Below are 16,662 nucleotides of genomic sequence, written 5' to 3'. Positions count from 1 at the left end.
CTTTTTATTTCTTTGCCATCAATTCTTGAACCGTTACTATGATAAAAAGCTTACCCAGTTGACGAATTGAGAATTAGATGAACAGTAAAAAGAGAAGAGAAGGCCTTGTACAAAAACAGAATAGTTAGAAGCTTAAAAAAGAAAAAAAAAACATTCAAAGATCGAAATCTCCCAAAAGTTCAAAATCAAAAGGTGTCGATTTCAAAAGAAACAAAAGCAAAGTTAGAACTCCCAAAAATCAAAATCATATGGAATCACAAAGCCAAATGGCTAAAGAATGAATCACAAATTCGGAAGCAAATAAAAGAACAAAACAAGGTTCTTCTCTAGTTACAAATATCCTGAAGACCCAATTTCTCAACTTATCAGAGTTTGTCTTCCCTTCCCTTTATTTCTAAACCACACCACTACCGTCGCCCCGTAATTCCTAATAAAAGACCTCTAGCTCAACTGGGAATAGGATGGTGTGATAGTAAGTGGATATTGTGATCAATCGACCCCAAATTCTTTAGACGTCATTCGTGTATGTGAGGAATATAAGTGCCCGCTACACTTGAGAAAATGAAACTTGAGTAAATCTATCAGAGAGTTGTGATTGCAACACATCCCTGTGAGAACCCAACTTAAAGACACTCTCCAAAAGTTTCGGAAATGACTCTTCTTTTGCATTTCACCACACATGTTTTGCACGTTTATCTTTAGATGATTAAACTATTGTATATATAATATTCTGAGTTCAAAGGAGCTTTTCTTTATTCCCCCGCTAATGAGATGTATAGACCTCAAAGAATAAAGAAGGAAACGAGACCCTTTGTACTAAATAGAGGAAGTTTGTGAGTACCTTCTAGAAAACTCTCATGAGACTTAAACTCGTACACTAGGGAATTTCTAGTGGTTTAAGGCATTGTTGCATATGGTCAATACAATCGCACTCTGCGAAACAAGACTAATACAATAAATCACACATTTGTGATCTTAGTTTTTTCTCTCTCATCTTTGCTTGAGGACAAGCAAAATACTATTTGGGGGTAGTTGATCAGTCTCCAAATGTGTGTTTTATTACCTTTACAATACTTTAATTATGCTCTTCTTATGCTTAATGAACAGACAACTTATAGTTGTTGCTTCCTTTTACAGGATACAAGCCATTTAAGACGTATATTCCTAATACGTGCATTTTAGCACAAAAAGGATTGCTATTGACCGTGTTTGGGAAGATTCCAGCTTAGGAACAAAAGTGCCAAAAAGTCAAAGTCAACTGTCAAGGACTCAAGACTAAAAGCTATGGACTCAGGGACTTAAAGCCAAAATCAAGAATTAAATTATATGGGCTTAAGTCAAAAACCCACAAAGCTTAAAGGTTGTTTCTAGAAGGAAGGGCAATGATGTAATTGGTGTCCTATATAAACCAAATTTGTAGAGAAAGAACATTACCCTAGAGCTAATCTTTGGTCATTAGGAGTAGATAATATGTTTTAATTTAATAGTGTAATTTGTTATTTCCTTGTTTTTCATTTTTATGTTCTTCAAGCTTTAGTGATTAAACCAAGTTCTTATTATCTTCAATACAAGTTTTTATTACTTCTTTTCAATACAAATTTTCATTACTTCTCTTCAATATAAGTTTTCATTTCTTCTCTCATCTTTTATTCAATCCCAAAACAGTAGTCATACTCATTTGACAAGTTCAAATGAGTATAACTTTGTGAGCAAGATATCCATAATGTATTTAAGATTTCAACTATTCTAGATAAAGAACTAGGGTTTCCACCTTTAAAACTTAAGAACAAGAGTAAGAGAGACTAGAAAATAGTAGAAAGAGATTTTTCCAACCATCAAACCATTCCTCCAACGAAAGGATTTAAGATAAACCATAACAAAACCCAACACCACTTTCTACTTATGTCAATAGTTGTTTACATACTTTACATTTCGAACTTTTTAGTGTAGTAATAATACTTTACATCATATCATCAGTATCTTATAAAGTATAAGTAATCGTTCACAACCTAAATAGATTTGGACAAACCATTGGTACGGTTGTAGTATAATCTGGTATTAGTCTATCTTGACTATAGGATTACACTAGTACACTTTGTGTGTATTGAACAGGACCAAGTGAGGTTGTTTCTCCTTATACTGACTATGTAAGATAACAAACGCCTCTGTTATTATGGATGCTTATCCTCCTATTCCAGATATAATAACGGGCACTTACATGCATTGTACATTGCTTTAAATCATTAATGAGTGAGATTCATTTGTGAATCAACAAACTCGATGGATTGGATAATGACATTGTATGTAAGGTGTGCTGTTGATTATAAAAGGAATCTATGCCCCGCAAGAAGTCGGGTTAATGATGTCCCCTTGAGGAGCTCAAAAAGATTGTCATGTAAACCTTACAGGTGGATTTTTTTTCCGACATGACAATGAGGTTGAGTGGTACTACTCAAGGACATAAGAAGTTGATTAATGTAGTTGTAAGTAACTTGACTTAATCAATAGACATTCGATATTTTAAACACGGGTAGATCAACGAGCATATAATATGGAGCCCATAAACGCTGACACGTAATTTGGGATTAGGGCGGTAGTGCAACAATGGCCTTTAGTGGAATAAGCCATTTGTTGACGGACTTGGGCCGTGTGTTCGGGGCAAACATGGGAAGCCCAAGCCCATTAGGAGGCCCAACCCTAATTTCTCCTCATGGTCCCTGTTGTAGCCTATAAATAGAATACTCTCTCTCTGGCCGAAATTAACTATTCATTGTTCTGAAAAAGAGGCAAGAAAAGTAAATCTGAATTCGTTTATGATCTTGAGAGAAAGAAGGGGGTTGGTAGATCATTGTCCACACAACGTCCAATCTATTCTAAAGGAATATAACAGAAGATCAAGGGGTTGATTGTTGATTTCAAATTTGATAAAGCTTGGGCTAAATCGGATTCAAAGGTATGTTTTCTCAATCACAAATCGTGGACACCCATTAATTCCGCTGCGGGTGGTGTTCGCGGTTGATTTTGGACACCCATTCAAAGATCAAGAGGTTGATTTTGGATTTCATAAAGCTTGGATTCTCAGAGTTATCTAAATCGGATTCAAAGGTATGTTTTCTATTCAAAATCGCGAGAACCCCATTGATTCCGCTGCGCGTGGTTCTTGCAGTTTGTAAAAATATTTGCATTCTGAATAACGGTTCCTACAATTGTATATTTCTTCCCTAAAAAAAAAAATTGAAAAAATACCAAAAATATTTTTCTATTTAGTATTAAAAAATCTCGTTTCCTTTTTCTATGATGAATAGAAAGTTTAGAAGTCTCATTATAGCAATAGTTTCTGCATCTTTTCATGAATGACATGCATCATCATTTGTTTGTATATAGCTGTGAGTTTTTGAAGCCAAGGTTAGAACAATTAAGTTCAATATCATGTAAGAATCTAACCAAAAGCCTCATCTAAATGATTATTGAGTGATGACACAAAGGATGTTGATAATCTCCCAAATGTGCGTTTTATTACCCGTATATTGCTGAATTATAGTCCTTCTTATGCTTAACGAAAATAAAACTCATAGCTTTTATTGCCTTTTTCAGGTTAAGGAGTATTTCAGACCACTTATCATAAAAACTGCGTCTTAGCACCAAAAGGAGCATTAATCACGCTTATTATGAAGACTAGTAGCTGCTATGGAAAAGTGCTAAAAAAGTCAAGTTAATCGGTCAAAGTCAATAGTCAAAGTCAACAGTCAAAGGAATCAAATCATAATACCAAAGATGGAGGCCCTTATCTTAAATTATGAAGACTTATCCCTATCTTGGTCAAGAAGACACCCATAAAGCAAAAAGCAAAAGCAAAAGTGAAAGGGGTGAGGTGTCTAGTTTAGAATGGATGAGGGCAAATCTGTAATTGGCAAAAGGAGGGGTATATAATCAAAAAGCGAAGGAGAGAGAACTCATCCATTATATTAGGATCCAAGCCATTTGGTTTGCTTTACTTTTCTTGTCTTGTTTTTCAATTCAAGTTTTACTTTATTGTTCTTTATTTTCTTGTATTTCAATCTTGTTATTTTATCTTGTTTATTTCAATCAATCAATATTTCCTTGTTCTTCTTGTTTTAATCTTTCATTCAATCATTTGCTATCAATGTTTTGAGTCATTTCAATCTTCAACAACTTGCTTTTCAATGTTTTCATTCACAACTAAACTAGCCAAGTCCTAAACTAAGAGTCTACCTTCTTCCCTAAAGTCCCAATCTTTTCAACTCTAAACAATCTAGGATGAACCTCAACTTCTTACAAATTTTTGGAGTATACTTTCTACAATATACAACTTTAAACGGCGCCGTTGTTGGGGATTGAAGGAGGAGAAGAGCTTGGTTGAACATTTAAGGAGGAAGCATCCTTCTCACCCTTTCATTTTTATTTCTTTTATTTTTTGTCATTTTATTTTGTTGTTATTTCGTTACTGATCTATTTTCTTACAAATCATGGTGCAAAACCAAGAACTTGAAAAGGAGCTGAAAAAGTAGCCGGAAGACGATCTACTTTGGCCGGAGTCAAGCGGCGTCCGCGTGGGCGACCGCGGGCTAGCAAAGGGGCTATTGTGAGTTCACCTCCAGTGACATAGGTCCAATTTTTGGCTGTTTGTGATGAATAGTGGTACATCAAACCCAGATTGTGTAATAGAGTAGGATAAATCAGTAGAACTTGTTTGTAATAGTTAGAGATAAAAAGAAAAACAAAAAAAAATTAGGAAAAGTGGGTTTTGATTGATTTCTTATGATGAACATGAGTTAAACTTGGTTTAAGTTATACACTTACCAAGGGGTTAGAGTTTTAATTGCCTTGGGAAGTTCAAGTGTGTGAGGCAAGTTGTGGATCATAGCTCACACACAATGGATCAACTTGGTAATCAACACTCTTTGTCCATTTGACTCTAGTTAATCTAAGAGATTAATCTAAAACTAGTTAATTAGATTAGTATAATATTAGTTTAGTTTTAAGTTTGGGCCCTTGAAGGCAAAGTTGTATAAATTGTCAAAAACCCAACTTGTGGGCTTTTTAAGTGGACCTTTATTGTAACTTAAAATAGGGTAAAGCTCGAAAGGTTGGGCTTGATTCTCACATCAAGCGCCAACCGACATTGCTTTCACTACAAGGGTCGTGTACGCACACCTTGGGCGGTAATTTCTAAACCTCCTCGCTACAAAATGTAAGAGGATACTTGTATGTTACTAAGAATGCTTGGATGATTATGTGATTTACATTTCAGTCTCGTCTTTACATTTAACGCGAAGGCTAAACCCGAGCCCTAAAAGAACAAAAAGTGGGGTTAAGACCCACTTTAGAACGAACGTTGTGTGAAATGTGTGTTACATAGACCAAATTAAAAATATAAAATCAACCAAGTAGAGCAAATTTAGTCATGTCCATCAGGACAAACATCTAGCATGAACAAAGAGAGTAGTAAACTACCAGATTCTAGTGGACCAACCACCTTCCTCACTCCCCTCCCTCAAAAATACTGTGGGTGAGATTCTTGGTGGCACACCATCTAGTGAAGTAGCGATCTTCTCCCTCGACGCGTGTAGAGCTAAAATCCTAGTTTTGCGCCCAACTGTTCTTTTGAACAGGGCGTAGTAAATTATAGACCAAAGCATATATTTTTAAAAATCTAAAAAAATGAATTTCTTCAGTTTGTGCATCATCATTGATTGAGCATTCATGTCTTATTAATATGCATCACAACCGCCATGGTATTACAATGCAAACCCAGAACCTTGTTCTTTTTGTGGAAGTCTTTATCACTGGTTATCCCATTGTCCATCATATACCGAATTCAAGTCTACTATGGGAAATCCTTACGATTATGAACTTCAATTTTCAAACTTCCCTAGTACCCTATACACTCAAGAGTTTTCTAATCAGGTCGACAATTCATGGAGTTCCACCACAAATAGTCAACCACCATTCATCTATCCACATGGTCAGTCAGAGTACGATTTCACCCAAAACCCATTACTATTTACATCACCATCCATATCAAACTCATATTCCATTACACCATCCATCACAGACCAACTCTACCAGGAAGCAAGCAATACTAACTTAGCAAATATCAACTACCTTATGTTTTCTCCAATCTGATTCAAATAATGCCACATCTGAGACTAATATTCTTCCCACAAGTCTAGAACCCAACCAAAAAGAAAAACAAGGTGTTACTATAACAAAGCCCATTGCTAAAGTCCATCTTGATACTCATGACCAATCAAATCACTATCAACCTCCACCTGACTATCGTGAGAATTCTAGCTAACATGACAATGACTATATGCCCAAAGTCACAATTTCTTTCACATGCCTTAATGTATCATCACCCATAAATGAGGAAATTTCAACAGAAGAAACTCAAGAGCGTGTATTGGACTCGACACACTTGAAAAATGGCATTGAGAAAATTTATGAAGATCTAGGCAGAGAGGACAAAGAAAATGAAGTGTTTGGGAAAGAGGAAGTAAAATTTATGGTGGAAAGTGGATTTCAATTTAGTTTGGTCGTTAAAGACTTATCGATGGAGCAAATTTGTGACATCCTTACTATTGGAGATATAAACCACAATCTTGTGGAACCGCCAAAACTAGATGAAGAATTCTTTGAGTCGTTGAGATCATGTGAAGAACCACCATCCAACCATCACCATCCCAATTTAACACCTCTTGATATCCAATCTCCATTCATAAAAAATCCACCAATTTCTAAGGACAACACTACGAAACCATTTCAAAGAAGCCTTAAATTCGCACTTAAGCCAATTGCCTTTGAGATCATTCATAATTTTCTAAACCTTCCCAATAAAGAGACTTCGCCCAATATACAAATGCAAGAGTACATCATTTCAGTAGTTGAGAAACCTGGTATGTCCTGTTCACCATCATTTTAGCCTCATGAAAGACCTCTACCACCAAGCTCTCACTCTTTTGGACAATTCAAACATGACCGGTTATTGCATAAGTTCCATGATGGGTTACACAAACATTATCTTATCATTATGCATCTTACATTCTAAATGCATCATTTCATTCTGTTTGGGGGTAAATGCTTTCATATATTTTTCTATAAAGATCCCAAACTATTTAGGCTATTAGTATATAGTTAACAGCATATCATCGATATCATGCATAGTCAATTGGGGAATCTGACTTAAAACGACCCCACATATTATCTTGACTATAAAAGACACATAATGTTTTTGCGATACATTCCATGGGAGTGCATCATTAAGGTAACCGGACCACTCCACTTGGAGTGTGTGGTTGTAAGTGTCGGAACCTTAGTCCACGTATATCTCGCATATTCTTTGTAAAACACTTTTTACTCATTTTTTGAGTAAGTGTTATCCTATGGAGCGCGTATACAATTTTCTTTTTCTTTCTTTTACATTTCTTTGTCAAAATAGTTGTTTTTCTCCATTCTCATTATGAAAGGTTCTTGATACATCAATAGTTAAGTGATTTTTCAAAAACAAAACGGGCAATGGATTCCACATAGACCAACCCTTCGAAGTACGCAATCTCCATTCTTCTAAGGGCAGTTTGAGGATCAGTTATGTGTTACTAAGGGTTGCCCATATCACCATGCAATTTTGTCTCAGCTTAAAGCATATAGATATCAATTGTCCCTTGCTCACCAACATATCAGCATGTCAACCACCAAATACATTCAGACAAGGACAAGGTACCTACAACAATTAGAACAGAACTTTGGTTCCATCCCATTTTAACTAGAACTACCAAAATCCACTAAAGAGACCTAGTTCCACCACCCACTAGTGTCCAATCAGCTAAACCCTTCCATTATGTCTTGCGTAGTAAAACCCCCAACACACATAATTGAAACCACAGTCTGACTAGATTGGGTTCAATAAAGAGCCGACACAAAAGTTACCTAAGATACCTGTTATGATTTGTTTTCAATCACTGCTTTTGAGTACGAGTCTCTTTATAACATCTCTACAGAGTTTTCAAAACCTGAGGATATAAAAATTAAAATTATACGCCTCGAAGTAACCAAAATGATACAGGATCAAAGTATAATTTTATCTTATTGTCAAAACCTCTATATGGTTAGAGATATATTTAGATTGAGAAAAACATTTATTTAAAACACACACACACACACACACACACACACACATTTCATATTTATCTGTATAGATAGTGTTTACATACTTTACATTTCTAACTTTTTAGTGCAATCATAATCATGCATACATGTTAGATTTTCTACATTTCATATAATGTTTTGAAAAATACAAAAACCCAAAAAGATTTTCATAGTAGAATAATTATCTTTAGTATAATAAACCATGTATTTATCGTTCTATATCAAACAGCCCACGCCCCAAACCTATTTGGGGGTGGTATATTTTCATCATGAAGAACAGAATACAGAGGTTTATCGCCATTTTTGCTCATGTTTCTATGGTAATCTCTTTCCTTATCTTTCATACTTTGAGGACAAAGCATATTTTTCTTTGGGGGTGGTATAATAACATTTTGCAAAAACTAGGTAATTTCTATATAGTATATAATAGTATATTTCTTCCTTCCTAAAAATATTTTTCTATTTAGTATTAAAAGTCTTGTTTCTTTTTTCTATGATGAATAAATAGTCTAGAAGTCTCATTATAGCAACAGAATAAAGATTTTTTCTTTGAACTTAGAATAATATATGCATAATAGTTTCTGCATCTTTTCATGAATGACATGCATCAACATTTGTATGTATATAGCAGTGAGTTTCCGAGACCAAGGTTAGAACAGTTAAGTTCCATATCCTGTGAGAATCTAGAGAAAAGCCTTATCTGAATGATTATTGAGTGATAACACAAAGGATGCCCGGATAGAAAGACCACACGTCCACTTGCTTGATTACCACGCCATATCCTAGGAGAGAATTTAGGCCCTTTTTGGATCGATATAGCCAAATAAACGTTAAAAACCCAAAAAGATAGATTTTTCCTTTAGTTACCCCTTTTTTAGCCTTCACCTTTTTCTAAAAGCCTTTTTATTCTTCACCATAAAATCTTAACCCATTACAAAACATAATAAAAAGCTTACCCAGCTGACGAGTTGAGAATTGGATGGATATCAGAAAAAGAGAAGAGAAGACCTTGTACAAAAATAGATCAGTTAGTTGCTTCGAAAAGAAAAGAAAGAAAGAAAAGAATAACCCATAAAAACCAAAAACTTCAAAAAAAATTCAAAGGAGTCAAAAAAATCGAATCTCCCAAAGTTCAAAATCAAAAGGAGACGATATCAAAAACTAAATAAAAAGAGAAACAAAAGCAAGTTAGAACTCCCAAAATTCAAATTCATATGGAGTCACAAAGCCAAAGGGCTAAAAGAATGAATTACAATTCAAAAGAAAAGAACAAAACGAGGTTTTTCTCTGGTTACAAGTATCTTGAAGACCCAGTTTCTCAACTTATCACATTTTGTTTTTCCTTTCCTTTTTCTGTCTAGACCATCACCCTAGCCCCATAACTACTAATAAAATACCTTTAACTCAATTAGGAATAGGATGGTGTGATAGTAAGTGGCAAACGTGATCAATCGACCCCAGTTTCTTTGGACGTCATTTGAGTATGTGAGGAATATAAGTGCCCGCTACACTTGAGAGAACAAAACTTGAGTGAAGCTATCAGAGAATTGTGATTGCAACACACCACTATGAGAACCCACCTTAAGGACGCTCTCCAAAAGTTTCGAAAACAACTCTGTTTTTGCATTTCATTGCTCATGTTTTGCACATTTATCTTTAGATGATTAAATTACTGTACATTTGTTATTCTAAGTTCAAAGGAGATTTTCCTTATTCACCACTAATGAGATGTATGGACATTTGAGAATAAATAAGGAAACAAGACTCTTTGTATTAAATAGAAGAAGTTTGTGAGTACCTTCACTGAAAAACTCTCACGAGACTTAAAGCTCGTCCATTAGGGAATTCCTAGTACTTTAAGGCCTTGTCGCATATGGTCAATGCAATCACACTCTGCGAAACGAGATGTTTAGTTGATAATAAATCACACATTTGTGATCTTAGTTTTTTCTCTTATCCTTGCTTGAGGACAGGCAAGATGCTATTTGAGGGTGGTGATCATCTCCTAAATATGCGTTTTATTACCCCATTACTAATGCATTACAGTCCGTCTTACGCTTAACGAAAAGACAACTCATAGCTTTTACTGTCCTTTTCAGGTTAAAGAGTATTTCAGACAACTTATCATAAAAGTTACGTCTTAGCACCAAAAGGAGCATTAATCACGCTTATTATGAAGACCAATAGATGCTATGGAAAAGTACTAAAAAAGTCAAAGTCAACTGTCAAAGTCAACGATAAAAGTCAATAGTCAACAGTCAACAGTCAAAGGACTCAAATCAGAATACCAAAGATGGATGCCATTTTCTTAAATTATGAAGACTTATCCCTAAACCTATCTTGGTTAAGAAGGCACCCATAAAGCAAAAAGCAAAAGCAAAAGTGAAAGGGGTGAGGTGTCTAGTTTATAATGGATGATGGCAAATCTGTAATTGGCAAATGGAGGGGTATATAATCAAAAAGCAAAGGAGAGAGAACTCATCCATTGTATTAGGATCCAAACCATTTGGTATGCTTTACTTTTTTAGTCTTGTTTTTCAATTCAAGTTTTACTTTATTGTTCTTTATTTTCTTGTATTTCAATCTTGTTACTTTATCTTGTTTATTTCAATCAATCAAAATTTCCTTGTTCTTCTTGTTTTAATCTTTCATTCAATGTTTTGAGTGATTCCAATCTTCAACAACTTGCTTTTCAATGTTTTCATTCATAACTAAACTAGCCAAGTCCTAAACTAAGAATCTACCTTCTTCCCTAAACTCCTAATCTCTTCAACTCTAAACAATCTAAGATGAACCTCAACTTCTTACAAATCTTTGAAGTATACTTTCTATAATATACAACTTCAGATGTTCGGATAGAAAGACCACAAGTCAACTTGCTTGATCACCACGTCATATCCTATGAGAGAATTTAGGCCCTTTTTGGATCGATACGCCAAATAAACGTTAAAAACCCTAAAAGATAGTTTTCCTCTAGTTACCCCTTTTGAGCCTTCACCATTTTATAAAAGCCGTTTTATTCTTTGCCATAAATCCTTGACCCGTTACAACACCCAATAAAAAGCTAGCCCAGCTGACGAGTTGAGAATTGGATTGATATCAGAAAAAGAGAAGAGAAGACCTTATACAAAAACATATCAGTTAGTTGCTTCGAAAAAGAAAAGAAAGGGAAGAAAAGAAAGACCCACCAAAAACAAAAACTCTAAAAAAATCAAAGGAGTCAAAAATCGAATCTCCCTAAAGTTCAAAAGCAAAAGGAGACGATATCAAAAACAAAAGCAAAAAGAAACAAAAGTAAAGGTAGCACTCCCAAAATTCAAAATCATATAGAGTCACAAAGCCAAATGGCTAAAATATTGTATCATAATTTGTAAGAAAAGAACAAAATAAGGTTCTTCTCTGGTTACAAGTATCTTGAAGACCCAGTTTCTCAACTTATCAGATTTTGTTTTTCCCTTCCTTTTTCTTTCTAAACCATCACCCTAGCCTCGTAACTCCTAATAAAATACTTCTAGCTCAATTAGGAATAGGATGGTGTGATAGTAAGTGGCAAGTGTGATCAATCGACCCTAGTTTCTCTGGACGTCATTTGAGGAATATAAGTGCCCACTGCACTTGAGAGAATGAAACTTCAGTGAATCTATCATAGAGTTGTGATTGCAACACACCTCTGTGAGAACCCACTTTGAGGACGTTCTCCAAAAGTCTCGGAAACAACTCTGCTTTTGCATTTCATTACTCACATTTTGCACATTTATCTATAGATGATTAAATTACCGTACATATGTTATTCTAAGTTCAAAGGAGCTTGTCCTTATTCCCCGCTAATGAGATGTATGGACTTCTGATAATAAATAAGGAAATAAGACCCTTTGTACTAAATAGAAGAAGTTTGTGAGTACCTTCACTAGAAAACTCTCACGAGGCTTAAAACTCGTCCACTAGGGAATTCCTAGTAGTTTAAGGCCTTGTTGCATATGGTCAATGCAATCGCACTTTGCAAAACGAGATTAGTATAACTTATAATAAATCACTCATTTGTGATCTTAGTTTTTTCTCTCATCTTTGCTTAAGGACAAGCAAGATGGTATTGGCGGGTAGTGATCAGCTCCCAAATGTATGTTTTATTACCCGTATATTATTGTCTTATTGCCCTTCTTACGCTTAATGAAAAGACAACTCATAGATTTGATTGGCTTTTTCAGGTTATAGAGAATTTCAGACCACTTATCATAAAAGCTGCATCTTAGCACCAATAAGAGCCTTAATCATGCTTAATATGAAGACCAAAAGTTGCTATGGAAAAGTGCTAAAAAAAGTCAACAGTCAATAGTCAAATGTCAAAGTCAAAATTCAAAGCCCATAACTCAGAATACCAGAGATGGAAGCCCTTATCTCAAAATATGGCATTCTCCAAAACCTATCTTGGTCAAGAAGAAATCAAAAAGTAAAAGCAAAAGCAAAAGCAAAAAGTAAAGTGTGAGGTGTCTCAATTATAATTGAGAAAGACAAATCAGTAAAAGGCAAAAGTAGGGGTATATAATCAAAAAGTTAGGGAGAGAGAAGGCATCCATTGCATTCTAAACCAATTGGTTTGTAGGAGTAGAGAATGAACCTAGGCTAAATCTGGTGTCATTAGGATTTATTTTCTTATTTTTCAATTCAAGTCATTTACTTTATTGTTCTTCATTTCAATCTTGTTATTTTCTTTTATCTTGCAATCAATCAATCTTTTTATTTGTTGTTTTTCATTTCAATCTTTCCTTTCAATGTTTTTGTCATTTAATCATATATAACTTAACTTTTAATGTTCTTCATAGCTTAAAAACTACATTGTCCTAAACTAGAGATTCTACCTTCCTTTCTTTAACTCCCATCATTTAAGCCCAAACAATCTATGGTGAACCTCTTTCAAATCAACTTTTGAAGTCACTACCACTAAACAACAGCTTCAGCTATAAACGCCCATGGAATTCTGGTATATCAACTCGAATATCACTTTGCTGGCTGTGCTCCAATACCTTCAGAAAGTGATTAACATCCAACCTATCACGACGGTGATGAGGGACTTGTTGTCGGTGTCGATTTTCAGCAGCACAAAATTGTTGTTCTCTCCTTGCAGCTGTTGCTGTCGTTTGTGCATGATCATCTAACTCAGAATCAACATCAGACATGTGCTGGTCATCTGCAATTTCACCCCTTTGTTCATCACCGCTTTCATCCCTTGAACCAGCAAAATGATTTACATCCAGATCTGACTCAAGCGTGTTTAAACCGTTATTGTCGTTAACAACTTCACGACAATTCCTATGCCAAATTAGTTGGTCGACCTTCTTTGTCAAGGACACTAACAACTGTTTTACATGTCCAAACCTCTGGGTTTGAGTCTAGTGGTTTCTCCTCGAAGGCATCTCAAGTCAGTTGATCATTATTCAACAACGATAACCTGTACTCAAAAAAAAAATCACCAAGAAAGAATATGGCTCTGATACCACTTTGATGTAGAGTAAGTCACGGAAGCGTAACTTAATAATCAGAAAACAACCAAGATGGAGAAACAAAGTCAATTGATCAAATGATACTTGAAACTTTGAATAATAAATAAGAGTTCTTCAATGAGAAGGCAACTCAAACCCTAATGTAATATCCCTTTTATATCACTAACCTAGAAAGGGTTTTATTGGAAAGAAATAAATAAGGTAAGAAAACAAATAAAGGAAAAATGCCAAGACATAGGCATATGGTTATGCTCTTGCATAAAAAATACCCAGACGAATTTAAGAGGTCAGGTTAATTATAGTAGAAGCGACTAATAGAGGTAGAGATATATATTAATTTAACATAAATTATACGATCTGGTCGGTTTACACTATAAACCAAAGTCTGAACAAAACCACTCAGTTTTTTAATTTAAGAACTGAAAACTAAACCAAACCTTCAATGATCAGTCAAAACAGTGAGTTGGTTTGGTTTCACGGTTTCAATTTTTTTTTGTGAACAACCCTACAAACTACAATCAATCATGTTATATATATCTTGTCATTTTCATTCCAAAATCATGTCCTATCTAGCTAGAAATATAACTTAGACTTATATTTAATTATTTATATTCTATATATAATTTCACTTTTGGCTTCATTGGAGGATAAACCACTATCATCTAATTATTTGTGTAGGACAAAATTGTAATTTGCACACATCAAGTTCCTAGAGTGCTCTTCATAAAATTGTAATTTTTTAGTTATTCACCTTAGCTAGGACAATAATATATTTGAATTTCTTCATTAATAGATAGTGAGGTCCACTTCTCTTAAGTTCTTAAAACATGCATCCCTTCCATAAAGGTGAAATTTATTTTTGCAATGTGGTCTATCTCAATTCCCTAGGGCTGGCCCTGTAAGTGAAAATGAAATATAGCTAGCAAAACAACATGTTATTAACTAAGGTTTTTTTTGCTACTATTTTTGTTAAATACATACATTTAATATTCATTTACACACAAATAATAGTGTGGTACTCTAGTTGTAATGTTGAAGTCCTAACTCTTATCCCATCCAAGTTCGACCCTCCATAGTCTCTCTTGATTTGTGTGCAGAACCTGGCCCAAAACTTATAAAGTCATATTGCAACTCAATTGAGTGGGGGTCCTTTCTATGGATTATGACTCCAGGCCCTAGGCTACTTAGACCACCTTACCCCGAGAAGCGACTTTGTATATCTCAAAGTAAGTAATTCTCCTAGCTTCATTAAAAAGTGCACCTCAAAGAGTTTAAGTCGATGGATTTTTCCTATTTCTGAGCAATACCCCCATAAGTCACTAGTCCACTACACATCTAAGTCAACTAAGGTTGATTTTTATCCAAATGGTCAAGCTTCAAGAAATGACTCAAGTGCCATTTCACGTGTAGAATTACAATAAAGCCCCATGACTTCCTCAAAAATCAAATTGTGGTTGAATATCCAAGGACATATTATCATTTCATGAAGTAATGTCAAATTTTATATCGATTCTTAGCACAATTGTGCTTTTTATATTTATTATTATTATTTTTCTTCTTGAACTATTTTATGTGTGTCGAAAGTTGAGTTGTTTCTCATTTTTTTTATTAAATATTTTATAAATTAATTCTTATTTATGTTGATTTGATGCAAAAAAGAAAAACACGACTACCCTATCATTTAGTAGATTAGTTACATAGTTTCAAATAAAATTAGTCATCCTCTTGTATCCCAAAAATTAGTCATCCAAAGTTTTGAACTTCTTGTTGGAGCCTACAAGCCGGTCAAAGGAGCTTGAGTCACCCTCAGCTATAAAACAAGCAAAGGTAGACAGACGAGGAGTTGCACGATAGGGAAATAATGAGCCTATTAGCTCCAAGTCATTGTACGATAGTAGTTGCCCCATTACCCACGTGCATTTTGTCCAAAATTTTATTGTGATTAAATCGTAGTGATGTTTGGACTATATAATGTTTATAAAACGTAACGACAAAGAAGATGTTTTTATGATTGGATGCGGTATATCCCCATGAATTTCAAGAGAAAATCTCCGATCCTTAAATTGAAAAGCTTCACTATGGTCATTGCCCAATATGCCCACTGCCCATTAATTATGCTTATTATGAAGATCCGAAGCTGCTATGAAAAAGTGCTGAAAAAGTCAAAGGTCAAGAACTCATAACCAAGGAGCTGAAAGTCAAGTCCTCAACTCAAAAGACCAAGGATAGATGTCCTTAACTCAAAAGATGGCTTTCTCCAAAACCTATCTTAATCAAGAAGAAATCAAAACGCAAAAGGAAAAGTAAAATCATAAAGCAAAGGGTGAGATGTCTCAATTGTAATGGAGAAGGGCAAATCAGTAAAATGCATAAAGTAGGGGTATAATAACTAAAAGCTAGGGAGAGAGAATGCACCTAGACTTATTCTTGTGTAATGTAGGATTTAATTTCTAGTCTTTTTTTCATTCAAGTTATTTACTTTATTGTTCTTCATTTCAATCTTGTTATTTGATTTTACATTCATTCATTCAATCAATCTTTTTCTTGTTGTTATTTCTTTAATAAATCATTTCTTTTCATTTGCTTTCAAGTTCATATATTTTAATCTTCAAACCAACTTAAGCTTTCAATGTTCTTCATAACTTCGAAAACTAAGATCCTACCTTCCTTTCTTCAACTCCCAACCATTCAAACTCTAAAGAATCTATGGTGAACCTCACTTTAACATCTTTGAAGTCTTTACTTACCACTATCACAGCTTCAAGGACCTGCAAAATAAATTAAAGGTTGGATCAAAATCCAGCTTCTTGAAATTAATTTGGAACCTCTTCAAATATGTCGCTAACTATTCATGTACATATATAAGTAGTTAACAGGTACCAGAATGAAACATATACATATCTCACATTGATTAGGAGGAAGACCTCTGCCATGCAATTTTGATTAGTTCTTGCTGATTGAAAAAAAAAAATCAACAATAACATATATCTCATATTTA

The sequence above is a fragment of the Coptis chinensis genome, chromosome 9 (genome assembly GCF_015680905.1).
Source record: "Coptis chinensis isolate HL-2020 chromosome 9, ASM1568090v1, whole genome shotgun sequence".
Lineage (NCBI taxonomy): Eukaryota > Viridiplantae > Streptophyta > Magnoliopsida > Ranunculales > Ranunculaceae > Coptis > Coptis chinensis.
This window is presented reverse-complemented; position numbering follows the sequence as displayed.